Source organism: Mya arenaria, chromosome 15 (genome assembly GCF_026914265.1).
Source record: "Mya arenaria isolate MELC-2E11 chromosome 15, ASM2691426v1".
In the NCBI taxonomy this organism is placed as follows: Eukaryota; Metazoa; Mollusca; class Bivalvia; order Myida; family Myidae; genus Mya; species Mya arenaria.
In genome coordinates, this window is record NC_069136.1 from 41,509,391 (window position 1) to 41,519,601 (window position 10,211).

Here is a 10,211-nt window from a genome sequence, read left to right on the forward strand (position 1 = left end):
GGTGTGTGTCCACTCGGCAACAGTCTTCAATATAACATATGGTGGTGTGTGTCCACACGGCAACAATCTTCGAAATAACATATGGTGGTGTGTGTCCACACGGCAACAATCTTCAATATAACATATGGTGGTGTGTGTCCACACGGCAACAATCTTCGAAATAACATATGGTGGTGTGTGTCCACATGGCAACAATCTTCGAAATAACATATGGTGGTGTGGGTCCACACGGCAACAATCTTCGAAATAACATATGGTGGTGTGTGTCCACACGGCAACAATCTTCAATATAACATATGATGGTGTGTGTCCACACGGCAACAGTCTTCGAAATAACATATGGTGGTGTGTGTCCACACGGCAACAGTCTTCGAAATAACATATGGTGGTGTGTGTCCACACGGCAACAATCTTCGAAATAACATATGGTGTTGTGTGTCCACACGGCAACAATCTTCGAAATAACATATGGTGTTGTGTGTCCACACGGCAACAATCTTCGAATTAACATATGGTGGTGTGTGTCCACACGGCAACAGTCTTCGAAATAACATATGGTGGTGTGTGTCCACACGGCAACAGTCTTCGAAATAACATATGGTGGTGTGTGTCCACACGGCAACAATCTTCGAAATAACATATGGTGGTGTGTGTCCACACGGCAACAGTCTTCGAAATAACATTTGGTGGTGTGTGTCCACACGGCAACAGTCTTCGAAATAACATATGGTGGTGTGTGTCCACACGGCAACAATCTTCGAAATAACATATGGTGGTGTGTGTCTACACGGCAACAGTCTTCGATATAACATATGGTGGTGTGTGTGCACTCGGCAACAGTCTTCGAAATAACATATGGTGGTGTGTGTCCACACGGCAACAGTCTTCGAAATAACATATGGTGGTTTGTGTCCACACGGCAACAATCTTCGAAATAACATATGGTGGTGTGTGTCCACACGGCAACAATCTTCGAAATAACATATGGTGGTGTGTGTCCACACGGCAACAGTCTTCGAAATAACATATGCTGGTGTTTGTACACACAAGATGGAACTGTAGAATAAATATTTACACCTCATCTTCCATTCCTGAAATGAAATGCCTTTCGGCAATTGCAGTTATCATCCGATGAACGCAATTCATCGCATAACAATATACATGAACCGTGTTGATCTTGTTATTGTTTGTATTGTGTAGGCTGGTCCCAAAAATTAGAAATCAACACTACAGAAACTGTTAATTTATGCCATGTTAGATGTATTGTTGCCATAAGTGTTCCAATTTTAAGTTTACAAGTGATTTCAAGTGGTTGATCTTTTCATGTGTTATTTGATAAAATGTGTCCGGTTACAGTCGAGTCGATATATTTACAGAATGGGTAGACGGGATTACAGAAAGGTTTTCTTAAATGAAATGATTTTTTTTTAAACAGTTCTTATAAAAATGATTGGTGTAAATATAAGAAATGAATTGCGGGATTGATCGGGGATATGAAAGAATTCGGCTGGTCAAAGTACGCCTGGTGTCCTTCGGACTCCACACACTTTCAGATAGGCAATCATTTAGTACTGGGCTTAATCAAAAAGGTCTTAAGAATTTCAACTTTCGCGAGTGTTAAAAGGTCCGCGTACTGCCACTCATCCGATACACAGTCCCTGCGTCTGATGACTGCGTTGACAATTTGTCAGCCAATAAGTTTGTATTCTAAACCAGTCATGACCTGAATTATATATTAATAATTAAGAAGAACTCTTTCGCAACGCTAACTCCGCCCATTCTTTACTATCAAGATTTTAATTCATGTCATTTAACTATAACATTTGATAGTTGCTTGTCTGTATTAGTGATCTTATTGACATAAGTGGATTCTTCTATATTTACATCATTCATAGTACGTAATTGGGTATACTTTAATTAGTGTACATCATTGAAACAATAATAAGAAACTTAATTTGATTTGTTTTTCAAGTGTTTATATCGTAGAAACTCATTTGGTTCACGGATATAAATTGAAAGCTTGAATGTCAATTTCTAACTTTACAGCCTAATTTCTTTTATCAGTTATAATTAATTAATAACTTACGCTGTTGTAACCTTAATAAGACTGAGTGTTTTGTTCTACATACATTTTTTGTTACCAGGAAAGTGTTATTGAGTGACTTTTTTTAATTTTTAAAACACTCAATAAGTCACATACTCGTACATTTCATCAGCAGGCATCTAGAACGAAAATTTGTACATTAATGGTCTGATATATTTTCTCAGATTTGTTCCTCTTTCCAAGGATATCAAATATAAACTTTTTACTTAAAACATACGATTTCTTCACGACTTCACATATGTCTATCCTTAAGAAATCTTAGAGGCTGTTCTTAAATTCATAGAACCTCATTGCATGTTTAAAAGTAGGTCCCGGCAATTCTCAGTAGCTCTTCGACAGGTCTTGACAGTTGCTAGTTTCTTAGTCATTCTTAGCAGATCTCAGTAGCTCTCGGCCGGTCTCAGTAGCTTTTGACAGTTCTTAGAAGCTCTTGGCAGGTCTAAGTAGCTCTTGGAAGGTGTAAGTAGCTCCTAGTTGGCAGGTCTAGTAGCTCTTGGCAGGTCTCAGTAGCTCTTGGCAGTTCTTAGTAGCTTTTGGCAGGTCTAAGTAGCTCTTGGAAGGTCTAAGCCGCTAATGGCAGGTCTTAGAAGCTCTTGGTTGGCAGGTCATAGTGTCTCCTGACAGATGTAATTGCTCTTGGCAGGTCTCAGTAGCTCTTGGCTACTATACTAGTCGGCATTATGTTTTCATCCGTGCTCTAGAAAGGACAAATGAGGCGCTAGAGTCGGCGCATTGTTGTTACATACATGTCATTTATGCTCTAGAAAATACGAAAGAGACGCTAGACTCGGCGATGTGTTGTCTTATATATGCCATCTGTACTCTTGAAAGGTCGAATAAGGCGCTAGAGTTGACGCTGTGTTGTCATCTATATGTCATCCGTGCTCTAGAAAGGACGTAAGAGGCACTAGAGTCGGCGCTGTGTTGTCATATATATGTCATCTGTACTCTAGAAAGGACGTTTGAGGCACTAGAGTCGGCGCTGTGTTGTCATATATATGTCATCTGTACTCTAGAAAGGACGTTTGAGGCACTAGAGTCGGCGCTGTGTTGTCATCTATATGTCATCCGTGCTCTAAAAAGGACGTAAGAGGCGCTAGAGACGGCGCTGTGTTGTTATTTATATGTCATATGTCCTCTAGAAAGGACGCATGATGCGCTAGAATCGGCGCAGTGTTGTCATCTACTAGTATATGTCATCCGTGCTCTAGAAAAGACGTTTGAGGCACTAGAGTCGGCGCTGTGTTGTCATTTATATGTCATCCGTGCTCTAGAAGGACGTAAGAGGCGCTAGAGTCGGCGCTGTGTTGTCATATATATGTCATCTGTACTCTAGAAAGGACGTTTGAGGCACTAGAGTCGGCGCTGTGTTGTCATCTATATGTCATCTGTACTCTAGAAAGGACGTTTGAGGCACTAGAGTCGGCGCTGTGTTGTCATCTATATGTCATCCGTGCTCTAAAAAGGACGTAAGAGGCGCTAGAGACGGCGCTGTGTTGTTATTTATATGTCATATGTCCTATAGAAAGGACGCATGATGCGCTAGAATTGGCGCAGTGTTGTCATATACTAGTATATGTCATCCGTGCTCTAGAAAGGACGTTTGAGGCACTAGAGTCGGCGCTGTGTTGTCATCTATATGTCATCCGTGCTCTAAAAAGGACGTAAGAGGCGCTAGAGACGGCGCTGTGTTGTTATTTATATGTCATATGTCCTATAGAAAGGACGCATGATGCGCTAGAATTGGCGCAGTGTTGTCATATACTAGTATATGTCATCCGTGCTCTAGAAAGGACGTTTGAGGCACTAGAGTCGGCGCTGTGTTGTCATATATATGCCATCTGTACTCTAGAAAGGTCGAATGAGGCGCTAGAGTCGGCGCTGTGTTGTCATCTATATGTCATCCGTGCTCTAGAAAGGACGTAAGAGGCGCTAGAGACGGCGCTGTGTTGTTATTTATATGTCATATGTCCTCTAGAATGGACGTATGATGCGCTAGAATCGGCGCTGTGTTGTCATATACTAGTATATGTCATCCGTGCTCTAGAAAGGACGTTTGAGGCACTAGAGTCGGCGCTGTGTTGTCATATATATGTCATCCGTGCTCTAGAAAGGACGTTTGAGGCACTAGAGTCGGCGCTGTGATGTCATTTATATGTCATATGTCCTCTAGAATGAACGAATGAGGCGCTAGGGTCGGCGCTGTGTTGTCATATACTAGTATATGTCATCCGTGCTCTAGAAAGGACGTTTGAGGCACTAGAGTCGGCGCTGTGTTGTCATATATATGTCATCCGTGCTCTAGAAAGGACGTTTGAGGCACTAGAGTCGGCGCTGTGATGTCATTTATATGTCATATGTCCTCTAGAATGAACGAATGAGGCGCTAGGGTCGGCGCTGTGTTGTCATATACTAGTATATGTCATCCGTGCTCTAGAAAGGACGTTTGAGGCACTAGAGTCGGCGCTGTGTTGTCATATATATGTCATTCGTGCTTTAGAAAGGACCTTTGCGGCACTAGAGTCGGCGCTGTGTTGTCATATACTAGTATATGTCATCCATGCTCTAGAAAGGACGTTTGAGGCACTAGAGTCGGCGCGGGGTTGTCATATATATGTCATCCGTGCTCTAGAAAGGACGTAAGAGGCGCTAGAATCGGCGCTGTGTTGTCATATACTAGTACATGTCACCCGTGCTCTAGAAATGACGTTTGAGGCACTAGAGTCGGCGCTGTCCTGTCATATATGTGACATCCGTGCTCTAAAAAGGACGTTTGAGGCACTAGATTCGGCGCTGTGATGTCATATATATGTCATATGTCCTCTAGAATGGACGAATGAGGCGCTAGGGTCGGCGCTGTGTTGTCATATACTAGTATATGTCATCCGTGCTCTAGAAAGGACGTTTGAGGCACTAGAGTCGGCGCTGTGTTGTCATATATATGTCATCCGTGCTCTAGAAAGGACATTTGAGGCACTAGAGTCGGCGCTGTGCTGTCATATATGTGACATCCGTGCTCTAGAAAGGACGTTTGAGGCACTAGAGTCGGCGCTGTGATGTCATATATATGTCATATGTCCTCTAGAATGGACGAATGAGGCGCTAGGGTCGGCGCTGTGCTGTCATATACTAGTATATGTCATCCGTGCTCTAGAACGGACGTTTGAGGCATTAGAGTCGGCGCTGTTTTGTCATATATATGTCATCCGTGCTCTAGAAAGGACGTAAGAGGCGCTAGAGTCGGCGCTGTGATGTCATATATATGTCATATGTCCTCTAGAACGGACGAATGAGGCGCTAGGGTCGGCGCTGTGTAGTCATGTGTATATCATCTGTTCTATAGAAAGGACGAATGAGGCGCTGGAGTCGGCGCTGTGTAGTCATATATATGCAATTCCTGCTATAAAACGGACGAATGAGGCTCTAGAGTCGGCACTGTGTTGTCATCTATATGTCATCTGTGCTCTAGAAAGGACGTATGAGGCGCTAGAGTCGGCGTTGTGTTGTCATATATATGCCATATGTCCTCTAGAAAGGAAGTAAGAGGCGCTAGAGTCGGCGTTGTGTTGTCATATATATGTCATATGTCCTCTAGAAAGGACGCATGATGCGCTAGAATAGGTGCTGTGTTGTCTTATACTAGTATATGTCATCCGTGCTCTAAAAAGGACGTGTGAGGCACTAGAGTCGGTGCTGTGATGTCATATATATGTCATATGTCCTCTAGAATGGACGAATGAGGCGCTAGGGTCGGCGCTGTGTAGTCATGTGTATATCATCTGTGCTATAGAAAGAACAAATGAGGCGCTAGAGTCGGCGCTGTGTAGTCATATATATGCAATTCCAGCTATAAAACGGACGAATGAGGCTCTAGAGTCGGCACTGTGTAGTCATGTGTATATCATCTGTGCCCTAGAAAAGACGTATGAGGCGCTAGAGTCGACGTTGTGTTGTTATATATATGTCATATGTCCTCTAGAAAGGACGTATGGGGCGCTATAGTCGGCGCTGTGTAGTCATGTGTATGTCATCCGTGCTCAAGAAAGGACGATTGAGGCGCTAGAGTCGGCGCTGTGTTGTCATGTTAATGTCAAATGTCCTCTAGAATGGACGTATGAGGTGCTGGAATCGGCGCTGTGTTCTCCTCAATATCGGCGCTGTGTAGTCATGTGTATATCATCTGTGCTCTAGAAAAGACCATTGTGGCGCTAAAGTCGGCGCTGTGTAGAAATGTGCATGTCATCCGTGCTCTAGAAAGGACGAATGAGGCGCTAGAGTCGACGCTATGATGTCATCTATACGTTATCTTTGCTCAAGAAATGACGAATGAGGGGCTGAAGTCGACGCTATGTTGTCTTGTTTGTATCATCCATGCCCTAGAATGGACGAATGAGGCAATAGAGTCGGCGCTGTGCTGTCATATATGTCATCTGTGCTCTTAAAAGGACGAATGAGGCGCTAGAGACGGCGCTGTGTCGTCATCTATATATAATCTGTGCTTAAGAAAGGACGAATGAGGCGCTAGAGTCGGCGATGTGTTGTCATTTATATGCCATCCGTGCTCTAGAATGGACGAATGAGGAGCAAGAGACGGCGATGTGTTGTCACCTATATGTCATCCGGTTCTGGAAAGGACGAATGAGGCGCTAAAGTTGGTGCGGTGTAATCATGTGTATGTCATCCGTGCTCCAGAAAAGAGGAATGAGGTGCAAGAGACGGCGCTGTACTGTGATCTACATGTCATATATGCTCTAGAATTAACGAATTAGGCGCTAGAGACGGTGATTTGTTGTCATATATAAGTCATCTTCGCTCTAGAAAGGACGAATGAGGCGCAAGAGACGACGCTGTGCTGTCATCTTAACGTTATCTGTGCTCTACATAGGACGAATGAGGCGCTAAGATCGGCGCTGTATTGTCATCTATATGTTATCTGTGCTGTAAAAAGGATGAATGAGGCGCTGTGTTGTCATGTATATGTCATCCGTGATCTAGAAAGGACGAATGAGGCGCTATAGTCTGCCCCCATGTTTATTTTAACAAATTTCTAAACATTTAAACCATTTTAATTTTTTTCCCAAGTCGACTGTCACATTCTACGAACAATGATCGATCGAAAATATGCGCGCTTTTTTCTACAAATGCGTCACGAGATGGAACAGGCTATAAGAAATCAGAGAATAATAAAACGTCCACATGTTAATAAAACGTTCATATGTTAATTCTCGCGGTTAATATATAAAAGATTAATAATACAACTTTAAAAAATATAACAATTCTATTTGATTTGAATTTTATATACATGTACATATAAATTGTACATACTTAGTTTGGTTATTATTTCAAATAATTATCTTAAATTTCAACTTGTCAGATACATAACAAAACCAAAATGTGTTATCATTGTGCATTTTTCGCTTAATATGGAAACTTTATTTGATCAAATAGATATGAACACGAATAACTGCATAACCAATCAGTTTCTTAAATCCGTAACAAAGGTAGACACACTGTTAAGGCTGTAACGTGTGTGGTTCAAAACCCAATACTTTTGATGTGAATCTGAATATTTAATCGTAGCTGACATCGGATTAATCATAAAATCATGATAAACTCCATATTTGTGTATCTTTAATTCGAATACATCCTGTATCTTCAGCCTTTGAAATTGCAGGTAGGCGATTATTTAGGGCGCTTTTGTTGATACCAAACCAGTTTCAGTTTTGGTTTCAATGGTTTCAGCAGTTTCGAAACTGGCTTTGATAGTTTTGCTTGAAGTAACAAATGCATGGTTTTGTGTACATTTTCAACAACATGGCGGAGCTACTGTACTGCTACTGAGCTACACAATTACAGATATAACCCTTTTCATTTAGCTCATTTGCCCATTGTTAGGCATTGTTATAAAAAAATATTGAGTTTCAACAAACAAGGTTGATCACTATCCGCCATGTTGTTTTCGAATTAAACAAGTTTTCGGATGTACGAACCGACGAAACTGCCTTCGGTAGAGGTTTCGATAGCTTCAAACACCGGTTTCGGTTTTCGTTAAAACACGATTGAAACTGGTTTTGGTTTTATTTGGTTACAACAAATACACAGTTCGTGAAACCGATATAAAACCGAAACTAGTTTATTACCAACAAAAACTCCCTTAGTAATAGGCTTAATTGTTTTGGAAACAGGTTTGTCGAAGTGTTTGATGAAACTAATCACCTTATTAAACTTCAGTTAAAAAACAAAGGTGGGGCTCTTTAAGCGGCATAGACTGCCCTATGTTTCATTTAAAATGGTGCAGTAAAAGAAAAGTTATCTTTGATTTTAGTCTTTATTTTAAGCAAAATGTTGCCTTCTGTTTTAGCATATATGACGTAATTTAGCACGTGGTATACACACACTGCTACTGCCACGCATCTTATACAAACTCCTACATCAGATTTGCGTTGACAATATAAGAGGCTGTACTTCAAGACAGCTCGCTACGCAAACTCAACTTATTCTTGTTCATTAAAATATTACTTCAGGTCATCTTACTATAACATATTTCACATGTTTGTCAAGTCAAGGGCAGCTCGCACGGGAAAAGATTGAACTTCGCTTTTAACTAGGCAGCAGATGAATGCATATGTAGGAACAATCGAGATAACTTAAATAAAACTATGTAACAGTTTTTGATGACATGAAGTGTATTCTTAATGATTAAGAATGGGCGGAGTGAACGTAGCGAACTAGTCCTTCTTAATCATAAAGAATTAACTTTATGTTATATAACTGACTTAGAATACAACCTCATTGGCTGATACATTGTCAACGCAAAATCTGGCGCAAGGAGTGTGTATCGAATGACTGGCAGTAGGCGGACCTTTAAGTATGCGCGAAGAAAAAAATCTTAATGATTATGGGTTGTCCGCTTAGCGCACTCGCTTCTCACCAAGGCGACCCGGGTTCGATTCCCGGCCTGGGCGCATGTGAGATTGGCTTGTGGTCACCAAACCGGACAAGTGGGTTTTCCCGGTACTCCGGTTTTCCCCACCACACAAGACCACACTCTCGCGCAACATCGTGCCAACGAGAGTAACTTAGTATAAGCTATCATAGCTTCCTTCCTTCACAATCGTTGCAAAATATATAATTGTTAAAGTAAAGCAAGTGAAAGAAAATAAATAGGTCTTTATTTACTTGAGTTTATTTCATTATCAGCTATCAACAAAACAAATATCTAATTTGAAGGTAAAACTAAAACAACAATAAAAACATATAACTTTAAAGTTCAATCACGTTACTGTGGCGCTTTACTCGAGTTGTTGGTCTTCGTATAAGCCGATGCAATAGACGGTGCTCAGCAAACTATGATTATAGAATGTATCCATTTAGCTCTGTCCTTAAGCAAGCATGATTGAGATAATTGAGATGTTATACTTTGATAAAACACGTTCCGACCAATTCTACACAACTGTCATTGTTGAACTTGATAAATTTTCAAAAAAGAAAGATATTTAATAAAATAGTGCGAATTAGTGCCTGATTTCAAACATCCATTTCTTAAAAGATAAAGCAATCACCAAAGGCCACCTTATTGATTTGGTAGTCTGTAGTAGTCTTAAAGATTTTGCCCCCCCCCCCCCCTCGAAAAAAATAATAATTAAATAATAATAATAATAATAATAATAATAATAATAATAATAATAATAAAATAGTAATGATAATTTAAATAAAAATACTCATAATTGTAGAAATACATCCACGAAAAAAATGCAAGTGCTTTTTGAGACAAACTCTGCTAAAATTTTCATTCGTAGAATTTGCTCAACTTCTGTTTTAACCTACATAGCCTAGGTTTCAAATGCTTGCTAAGTACTCAACTTCAAAACTGAATATATAACATGAACTTTTGGAACATTTAATGTTTTGTCCAACAAATAAACTTTTGCAATTAAAAGAATGATATGTTATTGCGTTTTTTAATATGAATCGTATTTCAAGTATAGAATATAAGTATCTATTATGTGTTTCCGGTATGGATAGAAAAATCCGACCCGAGGCCTAGGTAAGCGCGTAAGCCGGTAACGAAGCTTGCCGAGTTACCGGCCACGCAGCGTGTCCGAGG